General features: G+C 33.5%; 1 protein-coding gene across 2 annotated transcripts in view; it reads right to left on the bottom strand.

Moving 5' to 3' along the window:
* The window catches only part of LOC128984411 (venom protease-like), a 56,750-nt gene extending 47,510 nt beyond the window's left edge, over positions 1-9,240 (bottom strand). For both annotated transcript variants that reach the window (XM_054403731.1, XM_054403737.1), the window contains exon 1: positions 9,138-9,240. The gene's annotated coding sequence lies outside the window, so the exon portion shown is untranslated. The remainder of the gene's footprint in view (positions 1-9,137) is intronic.
* Positions 9,241-21,738: the final 12,498 nt, after the last annotated feature.

The following is a 21,738-nucleotide window of genomic DNA, read 5'->3' as shown; positions in this document are numbered from 1 at the left end:
TAGTAGGATGATTGGCACGATCTTGTAGAATTGTTAGTAGGATGAGTGGCGCGATCTTGTAGAATTGTTAGTAGGATGAGTGGCGCGATCTTTTAGTATAGTTAGTAAGATGATTGGCGCGATCTTGTAGAATTGTTAGTAGGATGAGTGGCGCGATCTTTTAGTATAGTTAGTAGTATGATTGGCACGATCTTCTAGTATTGTATTACTAAGGCCGACACGACTATCTTCAGAATCCTATAGTCAATGGTACTATGCTCGAACAATACAAAAATGCAAATTTAATGGATTTTTTTTTAATTTTTATACCGTAAAACTGGATATATTGAATCAGTTGCTAAATCACACAATGTAAAACGCACTTTTTGTTGTTACATACAAAACATAATAATTGTATTTAATTAGATATAACATCCAATGTGTAAAATCTGTTCCCTCTCAGAAGAAACATTTTAAATAGTTAAATTATATTTAAACGTTTCGTTTTGTTCAACGGTTCACCAGTTGGGTCACTGTGTCCTATATATATAGGACGATACAAATATTTATTTTTGGTGGATTTGCAATACCAATGTTGCCAAACTTTGGGGAAAAAGATTATACTGTGATTATAAGTGCCAGATTATGATACAATAAATCACATTAAATAAACAATGAATTTTTTAAATTTTTATATTTCATTTTACGATGATGAATAAAACTGCAGTTAACAGTTTGATCGTTATTCGTACTATTTTTGATTATTTACAGAATATCTTTGTATCCATCATTTTTTGTTTACTCAGAAGGTGCTAGCATCACCAAACTCGTGGCTGAGCTGACCCATGAATATGCAACATAGAATTGTCCATAAGAAAAACAATCCTCTCTCAAGTCTAGTCCTGCGATCTTAAGTGACTGTCCCTGCGCTTTGTTGGTGGTGAGGACGAAGCAACACTTTTAAAGGGAATTGCAACCTTTAAACGGGTAGTCCGTAGGAACCAAGGGAAGTCGTGGTATAAAAACTGATTACCTTCAAGCACATCCGGTAATCACTCAATTACATTTTTGTGAAGATAAACTTCGAAGTACCCACTAGTAAATCTGAGTCTTTTCAAGGTATTACGTTCATAGCCAAACTTGACATAATTCACCATTTCGATAAACCTCGAAAACAAATGTGAATATCTTTCAACCAGCTCACACAACCCACCAAAGGTAAATGGATTAGACATTTCATAGAAGTATTCCCTTGAATTAAGTTAATTATTCCCGTCACTGTCGTGGGATAAGACCGAGAAGGAGACCCAGTTTCTCACAACATGTTCAACAATTGTTTTGCGTACAGTTAGTGTATGTATGTGTGTAAGTTGAATTATGAATGAGAGTGAAGTAAATAAACACGCACAGTCTCCTGTGATGTTAATGATATTGTGTGGAACGTTAAAACCTCAGTGTCCGTACTATGAGACGGTTTAAACAACTAAAAGAATATTAACAGAACAATATCATAAGTTTAAAAAAATTCAAATGCAATAAAAACTAAGTTTAATTCTACTTTATTCAACACTAATCACACCTATGCGATGATTTGTAGACCTAATAGTTATAACTGTTAGTTATAATACTGTAGTTATAATAGTAATAACTGCCGTTATCTTCTATACTTATAAAAGGCAAAGCCCTCACTGACACACTCACTCACTCACTCACTCACTCATCACTAATTCTCCCACTTCCCATTTACCTAGGAGGCTGAAATTTGTTACACCGATTCTTTAGGCATTAAATAGGAAAACTGAGTTGTTTTTATTCTTATCGGACTCTCGGGCTCCGCCCCAGTGGCTCTGGAGTTTCCCATGTTAACCTTATGATTTTTCATATTTAAAAGGAATTAATGAATCTTATCAGCTGTTTCAATTAAACAGGTTGGTTCTGTTCTATGATGTTCAATAGCATTATAGTTACAAGGATTACCAACAGGGTGCAGCACTATTATTTTTTTTAATTTATGACCACAGCCAATTTGCAACCAAAAGGTGAGTGAGCGTAGCGAACGAACTTCAACCAGGACGTGATTGAGCCATGCGAACGAGCTCATCTTGAAAATTAAGAAGTTAAACGGGGCAAAGCCCGCGGGCACAGCTAGTAGTTGATAAAACTAAAATGCCACAATTAATTATGTTAATTTCACTGGCACACAACTATGATGTTTATATGGTCCAAATTAACCTTAGTAAACTTAATTTTTTTATCTAACATCTGTGCAGACAAATGTAAACAAAAACCGAAAACAAATTATTCTTCCTTTACGAACTCCATGCTAACTTTGACCTTCTGTGGGGCGGGGCCCATTGGGAAATTTGTAAAATCGCTTCTTATTGTCTGCCTACGCTATGAGAGGAATATGTATGCAAAGTCTCATGCTTCTAGGTACTATATGGTTTGGCGTTGATCGGAATTTCGCATCTATATACAGACTAGCTGTAACCCGCGGGCTTTGCCCCGTTTAACCTCTTAATTTTCAAGATGATCTCGTTCGCATGGCTCAATCACGTCCTGACGTCCTGGTTGAAGTTCGTTCGCTGCGCTCACTCACGTTTAGGTTGGAGCTCGTTCGCTATGCTAACTCGCCTCCAGGTTGAGGTTCGTTCGCTACGCTCACTCACCTTTTGGTTGCAAATGAGCTGTTGTCATAAATGTAAAAGAAATAATAGTGTTGCACCCTGTTGGTAATCCTTGTAACTTTAATGCTATTGAACATCATAGAACAGAACCAACTTGTTTAATTGAAACAGCTGTCAAGATTCATTAATTCCATTTAAATATGAGTACTCATAAGGTTAACATGGGAAACTCCAGAGCCACTGGGGCGGATCCCAGAGGTCAGAGGGTAAAATCCTTTCTTAGTGAGCGTCTACTACCCAAAAGGAAGATGCCTGCCAAGTTTCAGGTTCCTAGGTCTTATGGTTTCTGAGATTTCGTGATGAGTGAGTGAGTGAATGAATGAGTCAGTGGTATTTGAGTTATATATATATACAGGGTGAGTTTTAATTGTCCCCCCCCCCAACTTTTTTCTACATTTTTTCAAATATCAATCCCAGACCACTTCCAAACATTGTTGGGTAGTAAGTACTTCATTTTGACAAGGTGGTCATTTCCGGCCGCCATCTTGGATCCGCCATATTGGATGCAAAATTTTTTTTTCAAATGTAAAGGTGGGGTTGTGACCCATTATTTCGAACTACATTTTTACCCTGATTATAATGCCGCAAACCGTTTAAGTAAATCTTGATTCATTCTAAAGTTACGAGGGCTTTTTAAAACTTTATTTTTAGCCCATTTTAACATTGTGCATTTACAAACTAAGACCATAATCCCAAAATAGTGCTAGATAATGATAAGTATACACTACCAGTAATTGTCCACCTATTTTCACTTGGTTATGACTGATGTATTTTTTTTCGGCCGCCATCTTGGATCCGCCATTTTGAAATGTGATAAATTATTTTAAATATGAAGGGGGTGTTGTGACCCATCATTTTGAACTACTTTTTTAAGCTAAACTCAATGCCGCAATCCATTTTTTGTTATCAAGTTTTATTTATGAAATATTGAAATTGTTTTGTTAAAAATGTCAATATTTCAAAATCAAAAAATGAAAATGAAAAACGGATTATGGAATTAAGTTCAGCTTAAAAAAGTAGTTCAAAATGATGGGTCACAACACCCCCTTCATATTTAAAATAATTTATCACATTTCAAAATGGCGGATCCAAGATGGCGGCCGAAAAAAAATACATCAGTCATAACCAAGTGAAAATAGGTGGACAATTACTGGTAGTGTATACTTATCATTATCTGGCACTATTTTGGGATTATGGTCTTAGTTTGTAAATGCACAATGTTAAAATGGGCTAAAAATAAAGTTTTAAAAAGCCCTCGTAACTTTAGAATGAATCAAGATTTACTTAAACGGTTTGCGGCATTATAATCAGGGTAAAAATGTAGTTCGAAATAATGGGTCACAACCCCACCTTTACATTTGAAAAAAAAATTTTGCATCCAATATGGCGGATCCAAGATGGCGGCCGGAAATGACCACCTTGTCAAAATGAAGTACTTACTACCCAACAATGTTTGGAAGTGGTCTGGGATTGATATTTGAAAAAATGTAGAAAAAAGTTGGGGGGGGGGACAATTAAAACTCACCCTGTATATATATATAGATAGATAGAAGAGAAGAGATAGATACAATGCCGCAAATTTGAACTCAAACGAACGACCGAGTAAACAATGACAGCTGTTAACTGCCATTTTGAATCTTTGAACGGCTGCTATTTTTTACTCAGTTGTACCTTTGAACTCAAATTTGTGGCATTGTATTCTAATAATTATGAGATTTAATATGAAATACATATCGACCAATGCATACGGTTATGATTTTCTTCCGATTTCTAGCTGGCTGAAGTCCTACCCTGAGGTAGCGTATGATGTATCATAGGTATACCCCCTCCAGCTAACCGATAGCCGTACTCAGATAGTTAGCCATTCCAGTCTGGGCAGTCTAAATATCAACAATGTTTGTCTCTGGCGTTACCTAATAAAGTTTGTCTGTTCAGTTTCAAATGTGAGTTTTATTATATTATAGTCTACCTTTAAGAACACGTCAGTGGCGACGAGAAAATGTGTTTTAAAACAGTTTAATTAAGTGATTGTGTCAATAACTGCAAGTTTTTATAAAAGTGAAAAGTGAAGAAGTGCCGGTCTCCGGTCGGTGAGTCAATGTCGTCCATTTTGTCAACGTCTGTCTGTGTGTTTTATAATTTAGTCAATAATTAATTCAAAATGTCTAAAGCACCAGTTTTTTTCCTGGAAGAGGAAGATTTTCCGTTGTATATCGAAACACTAGAACTGTATTTCAAAATAGAAAAGATTGATGATGATCTTAAAAAAAGTTATCTGTGTGTTAATTTGCAGCCTAGTATTTATGCAGAACTCAAGTCTATATTAAGTCCTATCGCGTTCAAGAAAGCAACATATAGTCAGTGTACTGAAGCATTAGCTGAATGTTACTAGATTGTCTATACGCTTATCGTTCCACTCCATCCTCTGTAACGGGTAAATCTCCTATGGCAATGCTACTTACTTTTTTACCTGAAACACCTTTGTCTTCTTTAAAAAGAAATGTAAGTTTCAACTTTGTATCGAATCAGTCAAAGAGAAAGAATCTGTCTAAAAGTAAAGACAAGCAAAAGATAAGAATTCCAAACTACCATCCTGATCAATTTGTATGGGTAAATCTGAATAAAAAAACAAATGTTGGTGTAAAGTTTGTGGTTGATCAAGTGGCCAAGAAAATTAGTCAGACTGTTTATTTGGTAAGAGTGTTATCTGACAAAAGTATTCACAAAGTCCATGTAAATCAGCTTAGAGAATATTATATTCCAAAACTTCATTCACCTAATGAAACTCCACACCAAAACACCGTCACCTAGACATGTGCCTAGTCCTAGTCCACCCAGACCATCTCCTGTTAACAATAGTACCAATCCACGTCCATCTCCACCCGTTCTCCAACCTTCACATACAAGTCCCCTTCAGCAGACTAGTAGTACAGGAAGAGTTATCAAGCCGACTAAAAGATTTACATTTTCTGAATTTGATTGATGATATTGAACTGTCCTTTTTGTCTCAGAAGTTGTTTACGGTTTTGTTGTGTGTATTTTTAAGAATTGTAAACAAAGTTTTATTTACTTTATTTTGTCACTTGAATTCTTGATGTTTTAATTATTGTACATATTGTCAACTTATACATGGGAAGGTAGTGATGTATCATAGGTTTACCCCCACCAGGTAACCGATAGCCGTACTCAGATAGTTAGCCATTCCAGTCTGGGTAGTCTAAATATCAACAATGTTTGTCTCTGGCGTTACCTAATAAAGTTTGTCTGTTCAGTTTCAAATGTGAGTTTTATTATATTATAGTCTACCTTCAAGAATGTATAAAAACAATGCAAACTCAATGCATCTTTGAATAACTGTCATTTTTTACTCAGTTGTTCGTTTGAGGTCGGGTTTTGTGGCATTATATTTTACTAACAAAGACCATTAATTGGATGTGCATATCAACCTATGCTTCTATTTAAGATTTTCTTCCGACTCCTTAACGGTAAAAAAATATTAAGCCGTCCCGGGACTTTTTACTACCCCATATAATATACAGGGTGTCCCGTAACTCTCTGGACACTTGTATATAGCGTTATTCCTTAGGTCAAGACAAACACATTTCACCATAGGAACATGGGTCTGTGGTGTCTAGTTTACCAACTGTCGGTATTTATGTGTTTTTTTACCAAAAAACTAATAACTCCTAAATGGTTTGAGATACAGCTTTGATATTTTGCAATAATGTTAATCTTATCAAGACCTATTATCGTTAGAAGTTATACTAAAAAATAATTAAGCGTTTCAAAATAGCGACCCTTTAAAATATTTGATGCCAAATTTCACGAAAACCGTTAATTTTACAAAACAATTGCAAGAGACAGAAAATTTTGTAAATTTTATGTAGTTTTTATAGATACCTTATTTGTTAGGATTGGATAAATAGTAACAGAGAAACGTGTTGTTTTAGTAATGTATGACCACTTTTCTCCATTTAAACAATGCTAAACAACGTAAAAGGAGTATTGTTTAAATGGTGAAAAGTGGTCATACATTACGAAAACAACACGTTTCTCTGTTATTATTTACCCAATCCTAACAAATAAGGTATCATTAAAAACTACCTACAATTTACAAGCTTCTCTTACAATTCTTTTGTAAATTTAACGGATTTCGTGAAATTTGGCATAAAATATTTTACATGGCCGCCATTTTGAAACGGTTAATGATTTTTTAGTATAATTTCTAACGATAATAGGTCTTAATAAGATTAACATTTTTGCAAAATATCAAAGCTGTATCTCAAACCGTTTAGGAGTTATTAATGTTTTTTGTAAAAAAACACATAAATGCTGACAGTCGGTAAACTAGACACCACAGACCCATGTTCCTACAGTGAAATGTGTCTGTCTTGACATAAGGAATAACGCTATATACAAGTGTCCAGAGAGTTACGGGGCACCCTGTATTAGTGTGTGTATGTCCGTTAGTAAGATAACTCGAGTAAAAATTATCGAATTTTGATTACATTTGATATAAACTTGTAAACATACATTTTATTCGAACAAGCTAGCGAACCAGCACAATCGTGCCATGGGAACGGGAGTTATGGGGTGTTTTGAGGGTTTTGTAAAGCCTAAAAACATATTATTTAGTATATTGAAACTGTGTTAGGCGCCTAATAGTTACGGAGAAAATTATAAAAATTATTCTTATGGAGGATAGTTAAACTAGTTCGCTTGTTTATGGACATATTTTAATCAAATTTGGAAAATGTATTTAATTCATACTAAACTAAATATTAAAGTTTCACAAAAACACTTTTTAAACCTCCTTGTTGCAGCAAACCTAAGTACTCGTTAAACTAATGCTTATTAAATAGGGAATGAATGTAAAATTTTAAAGAGAGATTTTAGTGTAAATCCAATCAGGCAAATGGAAATTCGCTTAGTCTGCACGTTTGCTGTGGCATTATTTAATATTTTTCCTACAGTCACCCGACAAAGTTGGCTTCCTTGTACTGTTTATAGTACAGAAAGCTGCTAATTGCTGCATATTTAAACTTTGCCGCACGGTTTATACTTTGTCGTACGGTTTATACTTTGCCGCACATCAGGATTCCAACGAAACAACACAAAACAGCGTGGTTCTATTATGCACGTAATCCGTGTACGCTTGGAAATAGGTTGGCAACACTTAAAGAAAATAATACTATGAGCAGCTGATTGACTATAACTACGATTTAACCTGTCATTTCGTGTTTATCGTTTCGGTATTTCTGAACTTTCTGAACTTTCCTTTTAAACGTTTTTAAAACATTCCTACGATCTTAATAAACAAGGAAATACCTTTAAAGCATTTTTTTAGGCGCGGAAACCCCTCAAATTACAAAAACATACGGAACTATATTCTCAAAACGCGGAGCCCACTAGTTACACAAATAACTATAACGAGTTTGTTTTGACATGAGGAAGATTAAATAAAAAAAATATCTAATCAGCTGTTATGATCTTATCTCTATTATCTATCCTCCTATCTTATCTTATATACTAAAAAAGTTTGCAAAACTTATGACAGCTAGCCTGACCATACTAATGGACCAAATTACGCGCGGTTGGTACCAAATGAAAGATATTTTCCTGCAGGTGTGCAGAATCCCCTTATAAATTCAAATATGCTCAAAATAAGCACGAAAAATGAGTTAGAATTTAACAAAAAAATAACATGGGTCTTATTGGTTGCCATTCTGGTGACAAAATAACAAAATATAAACAGAAAATCTAAACAAATTCCAATAACATGTTTTATGTACAGTGTTGGGGGGGGGAATAGAGAAGTCTGTAAATATACATATTTTTGGGCTAGTTTTCAACCACTGGACGATTTCTATTTTACTATATTAACTATTTTACGAAGTCGTTCAAAGAACGATATGGGAGGGGAGAGAAAAAGGTCCATGTTGTAGGAAGTGGTAAAGGAAGTAGTAAAGGCGAGCCGTGCGGAGTGTGGGAACCGTCTGTGACAGTTAAATTAATGTATCTGCAATACTTAAACGCTATGGGAAGTATATATAAACATATATATATATATGTATATATATATATATATATATATGTGTATATATATATGAATTTGAACGGATGGTGATTCTGGCCTCTAGGGACCTCAAAACGAAAAAGTAATAGCTTGTTTCTTATATGGGAAATTCGCTAAAACAAAAAAATCTATGCTTATTTTTTACAATCATTCGTGACTGAAAGGGTTAAGTAGTGAACTATAATAATCAAGAATAATTAGGATAAAATTTGAATGGAACCTAAAGTGTAAATAATGAAATAAATAAGCATATGCCTTCTTAATTAACAATGGAGTACAAACACCTTTGTAAAACTCACTTATAGTGGTAAAAATATCTGTATTGATAATATTGTGAGCTAAACAACAAAGTACTGCCACTACTGAAGTAGCTCGATGGGGGTGGTTTTGTTTACCTGTGATGTTGTCCTAACTCTGGAGACTGCACAACTGGTCTCTGGTGTCTGTGTTACTGTATACTGGTCTCACATACCTTCACTGTTTCCTTCTCCCTCTCTAACAGCCGACTGCTCGGTTTCTGCCTCGATGACCTTTCTGTTTGGGATTCCCAGACCAGTTATCTTATCTGACGTAGTTATTCTCTAAGTGAAGCTGAGTCTAGGTCCACCAAAACAAAGTGAATAGGTTTAGTTCTATTTTAGGAGTTATTAATGTACTGTAAGTGTAGTTAAATTATGACTTTGAAGGGTCTAAAATAAAAGTGTGTGTCACAACAATGAGTCACATTCGAACTTGCGCACGGTGTTTGTTAAACTTAAAAATTATTTATTACTTTATGTACAAACAATGAATAAACAAATTAACTTATATTTCATGCCTGGATTTAACGGACTGCTCTGTACCCACTACCGTTTCAATCAATCAATCAAATATTCTTTATTCATAAAGTTTAGACAATATGTCTTGAATAGAGTTATTAAACTAACATAAACAAAAAATTATAAACTAAATAATTAAAATCATTCACAAATGATTTATATAGTAAAACTAAAAATGAGTGCTATAACTGTAAAAAGTCACAAAATCTTAGAAGGTTACGTCAGAGTAAAACTAGGTAGTATCTGTAATTCAAATGGTCGCTTTGAGATTAAAATTTAAAAATTCGTTGATAGGATAAAATAGGTTTACTATCAATAAGTCTTGTAGTTGGCTTTTGAATCTGTTTGTATTATTGTATTTTTTAAGTGAAATAGGTAATTTTCAAAGAAATGTTAATCCTGCATAATGAAGGTTTTTTGGTATAGAATTCTAAATTATGTCTAGGAAGGTTAATTTGAAAGCGTGTGTCATATTTACTTGCAGTGGATAATAAATTAAATTGTTTTGCAAAAATGATTGTCTCATAAATATACAAACTGTAAACTGTTAATACACCCAATTCAGGTAAGATATTTTTAACTGAATCTGTTCTTTTTAATTTCATGATCACTCTAATAGCTTTTTCTTGTTTTATAAGTATTTTATCCAAATTTGCCTTAGTTGTTGATCCATAAATGGCGATTCCGTAGGATATGTGGGAATGAATTAGAGAATAATAGATTATCCTAAGAGTTTCCAAGTTGCAAACATCAGCCGCAAGGCATGAATGCCAGATGATAATTTATTTACTACATAATTTATGTGATTATTCCAATATAGATTTTCATCAATGACCAGTCCCAGAAACTTTGTTTGGTTTCCCTGATCAATTTTGTCTGTTTTTATAAAAATATTAGGTTCAAATGCTGCTATTGATTGTTTAGTTGAAAAGGCTATTAGATTTGATTTTTTGGTCTGATAAGTAGATTTCTTTCATCCAAAAACTTTTTTATAGAGAGAAGACTCCTGTTTGAGGATTTTTCAGTAATTAAATTGGATTTTCCTGAAAACAAAACATTAGAGTCATCGGCATACAGACACATAGATCCATTACTGACCGGGATCATCTCTGGTAACCCCTTAATGTAACAAAGGAACAAAAGAGGCCCTAAGATTGATCCCTGGGGTACTCCATGACGCAGTGTCTGCCGCTGGGATCTAAAGTTGTCAAAATATTTAGTATTTTTTTGCTCTATTACGTAGTCTACTTCAACAAACCGTTCTCTGTTTTCTAAATATGAAGTGAACCACCGTAATTATTTTCCTATTATTCCTAATTCATTTAAGAAATTTAATAGTTATTGAGCTATAATAAATAATAATAGCTATGTAATAGTTATTAAGTTTAGTTAGTTAATTTAATTAGTTATTTAATTATTTAATAGTTCAAGGCAAAGATTATTTTTAAATGTGTTCATATCCTGGTATAAAGGGTGTTTCTAAATTGTCTGGACATATTTTCTGGACTTGTTCCTTTGTCTAAGACAAAAATAAAATGCCATATAAGTATAGGTCTAAAATGCCTAGATTTCTGTTTGTCGGTCTGCTTGTGATTTTTAAGAATTGTTTTATTTCTTAGGCATTTTTCGAGCTTGAAATTTTAAAATTAGTATGAATGTGTATTTCAGTAGTTGAAAAGAGCTTACAAAGTTTCGGTGCAATATGTCAAGCCCTTTCAATATAATGTCACCATTTACATTCTTTAGTGCAAAATTTCATGAAACCCGTAAATATTAAGAAAATTGTTCTTTGAAACAAAAAGATTGAGAATTTAAATCCAAATCAAATGAGACCTTGTCAAAATCGGATGACAATCAACCGAGTTATCAGTTTTTTTCTTCATTCGGATACGCAATTTAGTAGGACTTCCCTACTGTTTATTATTTGTTATTTTAAAGAGCTGGTACCTAGTCCTATTAAATTGCGCAACTGAAAGTAGAAAATACCCCCGCCGCAGCAAACCTGCCGACTAAGCGAATTTCCATTTGTCTGAATTGATTTTCAATTAAATTTAATATTCTAATAACATTAGGTTTAACGAGTACCTAGGTTTGCTGCTACAAGGAAACTAATAAAGTGTGTTTTTGAGTAAAATATTGATAGCTTAGTACAAAATAAATAAATTTGCCAAGTTTGATCAAAATAGATTCATAAACAAGCAAACTACAACATTTGACAATATTCTCCATAAGAATAACATGGTAATTTTAAATTTACAATTTTTTTAATTTTCTCCGTTACTAATAATCGAACAAAAATACTTTTATATACTAAATTATTTGTTTTTTTAAGCTCTTTGAAAAGGTCTAAAGAGAAATTGGGAAACTTTGTGTTTTGAGAGTCAAAAGTGAGAAAAACCAATTTTTACCCCATAAAACCCCCCGTAAAGCCCCGTTCCCATGGTCCGATCGTGCTGGTTCGCGAACTCATTCAAGTTTATCTCGCTTTACACCTTTAAACCAAATTTCATCAAAATCGGACAAAAATTACTCAAGTTATCGCGTTCACGGACGTATATATATATATATATATATATAAGTCTATATATTAAAATTAAAACATACATAACAAAGTACCCTTTTAGTAATTATTTTATTTTTCATGACGACATGTTTCGGAACTAAGTCCATTGTCAAGTCATTTTTACCATAACCTCATTCTTTAAACTAACAAAATTAAAAATATAATCATATGTAAAAATAATAAAATATGTTAACTAAATCTTAATACATTTTGGTATTAATTTTTTTCATTATACTATATGAATGTTTTTCTTTCTTTCCTTAGTTTTTCAATTTTATCGTAGATAGGTTGGTTTAATTTTGGAATCATTGTGTTGAGTATGTTGTTGGGGTCCTTTTTGTTGTGTATATAAATATTTAGCTCTTCTTTCACATTAAGTTTCTCACGTTCTTTTTCAAATTCTAAAATAGTTAGATTGTCTTTCATGTTTTTATAACTGTGGTCTGTGTTCATTATATGGTCGGCGAAGTTCGACTTCATTGATGTCTGATTTTTTGATTTCAATGCTTGTAGATGTTCCTTGAATCTTGTTTTAAAAGTTCGAGATGTTTGACCTATATAATACTTGCTACAGTCACTACAGTTTATCTTATAGATTCCTGATTTGTTGTACTTTTCGTCTTCATTATCTTCTGTGTGTTTGATTTTTTTATTGATTAATTGGAAAATATTGTTCTTAGTTCTGTAACTTACCCTTATATCCGAATTTTTAAACGTATTTCTTACTGCTTTAGTCATATATTTGTTATAAGGTATACATATATATTTCTTTTTCTCTTCATTTTCCGTTGTTTTATTTTGCTTTTGTAATTTGTTTTTCAATTTATTCTTTATCATATTGTCTATCATTTTTGCCCTGTAGCCATTTTTCTCTGCTAAGTATTTAATGGTATTTTTCTCTTTTTTGAAATTTTCTTTATTCAAGGGAATATTAATAAGTCTGTGGATAAGTGAATGGAAAGTAGCGATTTTATGACTCCAAGGATGATTAGAATAGTATGGAATAATGATGTCTGTGGTCGTAGGTTTTCTAAATATGTTAAATGTATGTCTGTTGTTATTTTTTGAGATTGTAATATCTAGAAAATTTATTTGTTCTTTTTGAACCTCTCCTGTAAATTGTATTTCTGGAGATAGGTTATTAATATATTTTAGTAGATTATTAGCTTCATTTTCATTTCCTTTGAATAAACAAATTATATCGTCTACATATCTGTACCAGTATTGGATTTTATCTTTAAATGGGTTACAATCATTCATTATTTTGGTAGTTTCCATTTCTTTCATGAATATATCTGCCATTATTCCAGATAGAGGGGAACCCATTGGTACACCATCTTCTTGCAAATAGAAAGAGGAATTGTAGCTGAAATAGTTTTGTTTCAGTGTCAATTGTGTAAGCTGAATAATATCTTCAATTTCTTTTTTGTTTAATATATTTTTCCCAATTAGTTCTTTTCTTAGAATATTTAATGTTTCCTTTGTTGGGATATTTGTGTACATGTTACAAACATCAAATGAGATCAGTAAAGAGTTCTCTGGAATGTCTATATCTTTTATTCTTTCAATGAAATCATAAGTATTTTTAACATTATACCCATTATCCATATTGATACTATTTTTTATTTTGTTGTCCAAAAATTTTGATAGTTTATAGGAAGGAGCATTTTGAAAATTTACTACAGGTCGGATAGGTATATTAGTTTTGTGCGTTTTTGGTTGTCCTCTTAGTATTGGGGCTTTTGAGTTATTTGATTTTAGCATGTTTTGTTCTAGTTTCGTTAGACTTTTACATTTCATTATTTTACTATTAATTGTTTTTGAATATTCAATGGTTGGATCTTTCGTTAGGACTTTAAATTTGTTATCTTTCAAAAAAGTGTCTACTTTTGTTTCATAATCATTTCTGTTGATTATTACAACAGCATTACTTTTATCCGCTTTTGTTATCATTGAATTATCATCTTTTAATTTATTAGAAATAGATTTGATAAGATGTAAGTCTTTATTGGTTTCTTTTAGTGTATTTGGGTTAGATATATTCTTTTTAGTTTTGTTTAGTTCGTGTGTAAAACTAAATCTGATTGGATCTCTGATTTGCGTATCTGTTTTTCTTATGGCTACCTCCATATCAATTAGATCATTTTCTATGCTTCTGTTCTTATGATCTAAAGAAAGATTACATTTTAAAGACTTACCTAATAAATTAGTTTCTTCTTGTGTAAATTGAATGTTAGTAAGGTTTTGAACTGCATTGTTGAATTGGTTATCATGAATAAGGTTGATTTTTTTAAATTTACCTTTTTGAAGTTCAATAAGTTTATTGATCTTTTTCTTCTGTATTTCTTTTTTACTATCTATTAATGGTTTGATCCATTCTGTTATGTAGTGATTCATTTCATCAATGCTTTCTTCATGGAACAAATTCTTAGCTTCTTCGTAAGATGATTTAATTGATTCATTAACTTGATGAAGTTTTGAATATAATTCAGTGTCAATTGTGTAAGCTGAATAATATCTTCAATTTCTTTTTTGTTTAATATATTTTTCCCAATTAGTTCTTTTCTTAGAATATTTAATGTTTCCTTTGTTGGGATATTTGTGTACATGTTACAAACATCAAATGAGATCAGTAAAGAGTTCTCTGGAATGTTTTGGTACTATAAATAATTTTACTTGGGTACTAAGTTTATTAATGTTTAATCTTTATTTATATATAGTAGCCCTATTTTTCTATTTTTCATATATATATATAAAAATTTGAACGAATAGTGTTTTTGGCCTCTGGGGACATCAAAATGAAAAAGTAAATCGGTCCCGGGTCTAGGTCTTACCGTGCCACCTACGGTAATAGCTACTTCCCTATAGGGAAATTCGCTAAAAACGGATAACTTGGTTGTTTATCATCTGATTGTAACAAAAAAGGTCTTATTTGATTTGGATTTAAATTCTCAATCTATTTGTTTCGAAGAACGATTTTCTTAATATTTACGGTTTTTATGAAATTTGGCACTAATGATTTTAAATGACCGCCATATATATATATATATATATATATATATATATATATATAAAGATTAAACATTAATAAACTTAGTACCCAAGTAAAATTATTTGTTAAAATATTTACTGACTATAGTTTCGGCTCTAAGGCCATTTTCAAAGTAAATAAAAATCAAAATAAGATATGTAAATAAATAAATAACATTATGTGAGCCGAAACTATAGTCAGTAAATATTTTAACAAATAATTTTACTTGGGTACTAAGTTTATTAATGTTTAATCTTTATTTATATATAGTAGCCCTATTTTTCTATTTTTCATATATATATATAAAAATTTGAACGAATAGTGTTTTTGGCCTCTGGGGACATCAAAATGAAAAAGTAAATCGGTCCCGGGTCTAGGTCTTACCGTGCCACCTACGGTAATAGCTACTTCCCTATAGGGAAATTCGCTAAAAACGGATAACTTGGTTGTTTATCATCTGATTGTAACAAAAAAGGTCTTATTTGATTTGGATTTAAATTCTCAATCTATTTGTTTCGAAGAACGATTTTCTTAATATTTACGGTTTTTATGAAATTTGGCACTAATGATTTTAAATGACCGCCATATTAACACGGCCATATTGGAACTAAACTTTGTAAGCTATTTTTACCTATTAAAATATACATTTATAACAATTTTGAAGTTTCTATCTTGAAAAATACCTAAGATATAAAAATAATTCTTAAAAATCACCAACAGATATCCAGGCTGTTTAGACCATACCCATTCTTATATGGCATTTTATGTTTGTCATAGCACAAGGAACAAGTACACAAAATATGTCCAGACAATTAGGAAACACTCTGTATATTGTTAAAATTACTTTTATTTACAGTCAGAATCTAAAATAGCCAACAAAGCTATCGACCGTTTCCGTAATTGATTAGAAATTTCATACAGTATTTAAACCACGCATTTGAATTTATGTTTCACATACATCAAATCCCCTTACATATTTATGGATTATGAATATGAACCGATGGTGTTTTTGGACTCTGGGAACATCAAAATGAAAAATTAAATCTGTCCCGGGCCCAGGTCTTACCACGGTATAATAGCTTATTCCCTATGTAGGAAATTCGCTAAGACCAACATAAGATTTACGAATCTAGATCCTAATTTACTCAGACACTAAGATAGGCCTACTTCTTCTACGTCAACGAATCTTTACGTCACCCATACTTTATTACTCTGTAAGTCCAACCGGTTTAAATGAGGAGGAAAGGTTTGCAAATCTATTGCAGTTGAGGTTTTTACTGTACTGTGGTTTCAAAGAGTTGTAGACGAATGTTGTTCTAAGAGGAAAACCTCTAACTAGCAAATAATATTAGAAGACGATTTACAAGCGGTTAAATTTTACCACCATCAAAATATGTCATTTTACGTTTTAACCTAAACAAATTTGCAGAGATTAAAAAATAGTTATTTGTGTAACTAGTGGTGAAAGTAGCACTTTGCTGCACACGAGAGCAATGTTTACGCACGAGCCGCAGGCGAGTGCGGAATGATCTCGAGTGCAGCAAAGGCCTTTTTCACTCGTGTTACACATTATATTTTTCCTACAGTCACTATAAAGCATATAAATAATTAGTCTTTCAAACACTATACAAAGCTTTTTTAGGTTCAGCTGGCAACAAAAATGGTGCCCTAGAGAAAGTAGTACCCGCGGTCCGTATCACTCCGCTATTTTTCCTCGGCAAGAAATTTGCTACGCGTTTTGAGAATATAGTTCCGTATGTTTTAGTAATTTGAAGTGGTTTCCGCGCCTTAAAAAATGCTTAAAAGGTAGTTTTTTTGTTTATTAAGATCGTAGGAATATTTTAAAAACGTTTAAAAGAAAAGTCCAGAAAGTTCAGGAATACCGAAACTATAAACACGAAATGACAGGTTAAATCGTAGTTATAATTAGTCAATCAGCTGCTCATAGAATTATTATCTTTAAGTGTTGCCAACCTATTTCCAAGCGTACACGGATTACGTGCATAATAAAACCACGCTGTTTTGTGTTGTTTGGTTGGAATCCTGATGTGCGGCAAAGTATAAACCGTACGGCAAAGTATAAACCGTACGGCAAAGTATAAATATGCAGCAATTAGCAGCTTTCTGTACTATAAACAGTACAGGGAAGCCAACTTTGTCGGGCGACTGTAGGAAAAAATATTTAATTTACATTAATTCGACCAAGGACAATTAATTGTGATAAGAAACGCTATTTCAGTTCAAAAATCCATCAGGGGTCATGTGTCATCAACAGATTCTGATCTGGGACCACAAAACCCTTGAAATTTAGGGTTATTTTTTAGTTTTTGCTAACGTCAAAAACCATCCATCCTACAGAAAAACACATCATAAAGGAATTGTAGAGTATACAATTTCGCATCCACTGAGTATCTGGGAATGAATCAATAATAAGTTATTTATAGTCATTTAAATAAAGTTATTGTATTAAGAAATTATTGAACATTGCATATTTAACATAATACTAGCTGGTACCCACGGGCTTCACCTCGTTTGACTCCAGTATTAATACAATATTGGTTAGGTTAAGCTGAAATAAACAAAACGAATACAGTAAAACAAACAAATAACCACTTAAATAACTTTTATTTAAATTACTATAAATCACTTATTATTGGTTCGATTTTCATAATCAGATGCTCAATGGATGCGGCATTTTGTGCTCTATCCACAATTCGGTGTTGTTATGTGTTTTTCTTTAGAATGGATGTTTTTTCTTGTTTTAGCAAAAACTAAGAAATAACCCTAAATTCCAAGGTTTTTGTGGTCCCAGGCCAAAAATTCACCTGAAAAATTGGACAAACTTTTAAATCCATTTACTTATACAGGGTGTATATAAAGTGCCGCACGGGCTTAATATTTTGTAAACGACAACAAATAAATCAATAAGATTTGGTACATCAACACCACACCTATAAATCTACTTTTTCAAGGAACTATGAATTTTCTGTCATATCATGGGGACGTCCCGCAAGGAGTCAGAACGAAATCTTAAATAGAAGCATAGGTTGCACGTAGGCTATATCAGATTAAAGGTCTTTACTAGCAGAATATAATGCCGCAAATTTGAACTCAATCGGACAACCGAGCCAATAATGAGAGTTGTTCAAAGATTAATTTAATTTGCATTGTTATTATACGCTTACTCCTCAGGGGGCACAGCCCTAGGAATCGGAAAAAATTGTTAACGTAAGCATAGGTCGATATGCACATCAAATTAAAGGTCTTCACTAGTAGATTACAATGCCGTAAATTCAAGCTCAAAAGAACGCCTGAGTAAAAAATGGCAGTCGTTCAAAGATTCAAAATGGCGGATTCAAGAAATCTTTGAACGGCCGCCATTTTGCAAAGGATCAACCTTTTGAAGTGCGGTTTGCGGCATTGTATTCTACTAAAAATAACCATACATATTGACCTATGCTCCTATTTACTAGATTTCCTTCTGACTCCTTGCGGGACGTCCCCATAATATGACAGAAAATTCATAGTTCCTTGAAAAAGTAGATTTTTAGGTGTGGTGTTGATGTACCAAATCTTATTGATTTATCTGTTGTCGTTTAGAAAATATTAAGCCCGTGCGGGACTTTGTATACACCCTGTATATGAAATAGACACATTAAAACAATCTCTAGCTTTCCATGAATTACAAAACTTCCATTACCCAGCAGCATTGGATTTTATAACACAGGCCAACCTTCCGAAATCCAGAGACTCCAACTAAAACCTAGATTGCTTCAAGATGTTTTATTATAACCATTTTCTTTTTATTTGTGTTTAATTGGTGGACAGCGCCTTTACAGTCCGACCCGCTAAAACAGTGACAATAAGTGCCTGAGGGGCTAGCCATAGCTGACCTCTACCTATGTTAATGTAATTAATAATTCTATTTTTTCTTATATTATACCTAACCTGTATAGCAATGTAATTACTGATCGGTTAATAAATTGTTATTAAAAAAATATTTTAAAAACAAAAAACAATAACAATCAAATCATAACAAATATATACTAATTTGACAGTTACTATCAGTAACTGCATTTGCGTGGGTCTAGGTCCTAACTTGAGTACTACGGTAATAGCTTATTCCCTATATGGAAAATTCGCTAAAATGGTAGGTACAAATCCCATTTCCGTAAAAATTACGGTTCAAAAGTTGTTGTAACTTATGTTATTTTCCCATAAAACCCCATTAAAAACGAAAAATTTGAATTTAGAAAAAAATCATGTTTTGATTATAATAAGTATGTTATGGTCCTTTCAACTTTGAACAAAATTGTACAAGTTCTATTTCCGTAAAAAAATACGGTTCAAAAGGTATTGTAACTTTTGTGATTTTTCTCTATAAAAATATCATAGTTACTCACGCTGCTTACCCATGTTAAGGGTTGTTGGCAAGCTTATGGGAGAAAGTTTGTGTCAGATTGCTGATACCGTTTATTTTACAGTAAAATTAAAATAAGAATACAAACATGTTTGCTTTTAGGAAATTAAAATAAGAATACAAACATGTTTGCTTTTAGGGATTGTGCCTTCATTTATTTATTATCAATACCACTTCTGTTATAATATTCGTGATGTTAATCATCTTGTTATTAACTATTTGAGTGAGTGATTTTTTCTTGGTTTCAGTGTGAACACGTTGAACCTTTTATTACCAACAGAAGAAGTTGATTATTACGTGTATTTTGTATTAATATTCCATTAGTAAACTAAACATTGTTATGGCTGTATAAAAAAGTTAGTAGTTATAAATGAGATTGTAAATACAACGAAATCAACATGCGGTGACAGCAGCGTTCCTGTATTAGTATCAACTGGTTTCGTTGCTTCTAATGTTAATGGTCAACCAATTCACTCAGCATTAAGATTGAATATACGAAATTTTAATGAACTACAGGGGGAAGACTAAATCTTCAGTTTTGGTTTGAAAACGTCCCGTCGTAGTTTGTGATGAATACAATCTTTGTGGTCATAGGCTACTGGTAGTTTTACTAACTTACTCAGAATAATTAGGTTAGCTAAGGTGCGCGAACTTCCCCTGTCACAAATAAATCCACGCGAATCCCTTTTTGTTGGCCAGTCAGTGGTAACAAAAAATTATTTGAAACCACTACAAATTATTATACTAGAACTCATTCTCATTCTCATTTCTTTGTCAAAGGAACCAAAACCCACCAACGGCTACCCGGTACCTATAACTAAACATAACCCGGGCCCCATAGTGTCAGCCGGAGCTTACGCACCAACCTTGACACACCATGGGTGAATGGCTTAAGGCCATCAAGCTCACCGGCTGCCGAAGCAGCCCTTCGGAATGAGGGTTACCCCTCAATCCTAACCAGGATACCGGTTACTAGGTCGCACGTACACTCCAAATTGGTTCCACCTGGACCGAAACCCTGAAGGACCATAATGGAATGCCCTGAACGCAAACACAATGCAAGCAACACTCGGGACCTATCTAATCCCTGACTGACCGAAACCCGCCATCATAGCCAGGAGGAAGGGGACCGTCAGCAACCACCTATTTGCACCACTACCCGATTGAGGCTTACCCAATCACTGGGAAACCAGGAATAACCAGGGCGATATATCCCCAGATACCCCCAGCAGGCTTGATCCCAGCACCCGATCTACTTCGTTTGCCCATCTAGTCCAGCATCACTGCCAGGCCATCAGAGTTTCCCAAAAGGAGGCAGGTATAGAAGTGGCACCCACCCGGATGAACCTATCCATCAAAGGTGGCGACACTCTTAACTCAATTGAGGTTCCAGGGAGAACTCCCCACACTCTCGAGAACCATACCCTCCGGGCCCAGAGACAGGGATAACATAATCGCATGTGACCACCATCCGTTGCCCTCACACTGCGGAAAGTTCCGTTCCCCTAGAGTGTCCCCGTGAGCTTACGGGTACTCGCCCATTTTCACCTCCCAGGAAAAGGCCACTTCCAAAGTCAAGGATTTGCCACACAAAATGTCGGTCGCACACAACAAGCGGGCCAAAGCCCATAGAACCACAGCCACAGGCAGATGGGAGATTGATGGCACACTACCACCTCTCCGAGAGCTGAACACCCCACCATCCTGGATGGAGGAATGTCACTGGGTACTTTCACTTTGGGTGCAACCCAAAGGGGCTGGCTTGTCCAGTCGTCCATGACTATGGCCTACTTGAAATGCCAATTCCGACACCGAGCAGTTACCTCCCCTTCGGAGGCTGAAACTTGCCCGTTTTTCACCTCCCAGGTAGAGGCTACTTCCAGAGCCGAGGATATGCCTCGCATAATGTCAGTCGTACACAACAGGCAGGTACTATACTAGAACTGTTATACTAGAACTAGGTATTTATTAAAATTTGATATACCTTAAGTTACTTACAGGTTAGCCATCTTGATTTTTTAGTAATGTGAATTACTAAATTAGTAGCCTATCTATGGATTGCAGTCCAACTTGAGATGATATAGAAGGAACAATAAAATAATTTATCTTGAAACCATTGTCAATTATTCCTGAGTTTTTTAATGGAAAATAAAAACAACAGCCA

This window comes from Macrosteles quadrilineatus, unplaced genomic scaffold (assembly GCF_028750875.1).
Source record: "Macrosteles quadrilineatus isolate MER2022 unplaced genomic scaffold, UCM_ALF_1.0 Scaffold_1__1_contigs__length_201487025, whole genome shotgun sequence".
Classification (NCBI taxonomy): domain Eukaryota; kingdom Metazoa; phylum Arthropoda; class Insecta; order Hemiptera; family Cicadellidae; genus Macrosteles; species Macrosteles quadrilineatus.
Note: the sequence above shows the minus strand (reverse complement) of the source record. Positions and strands in the feature narration are given on the sequence as shown.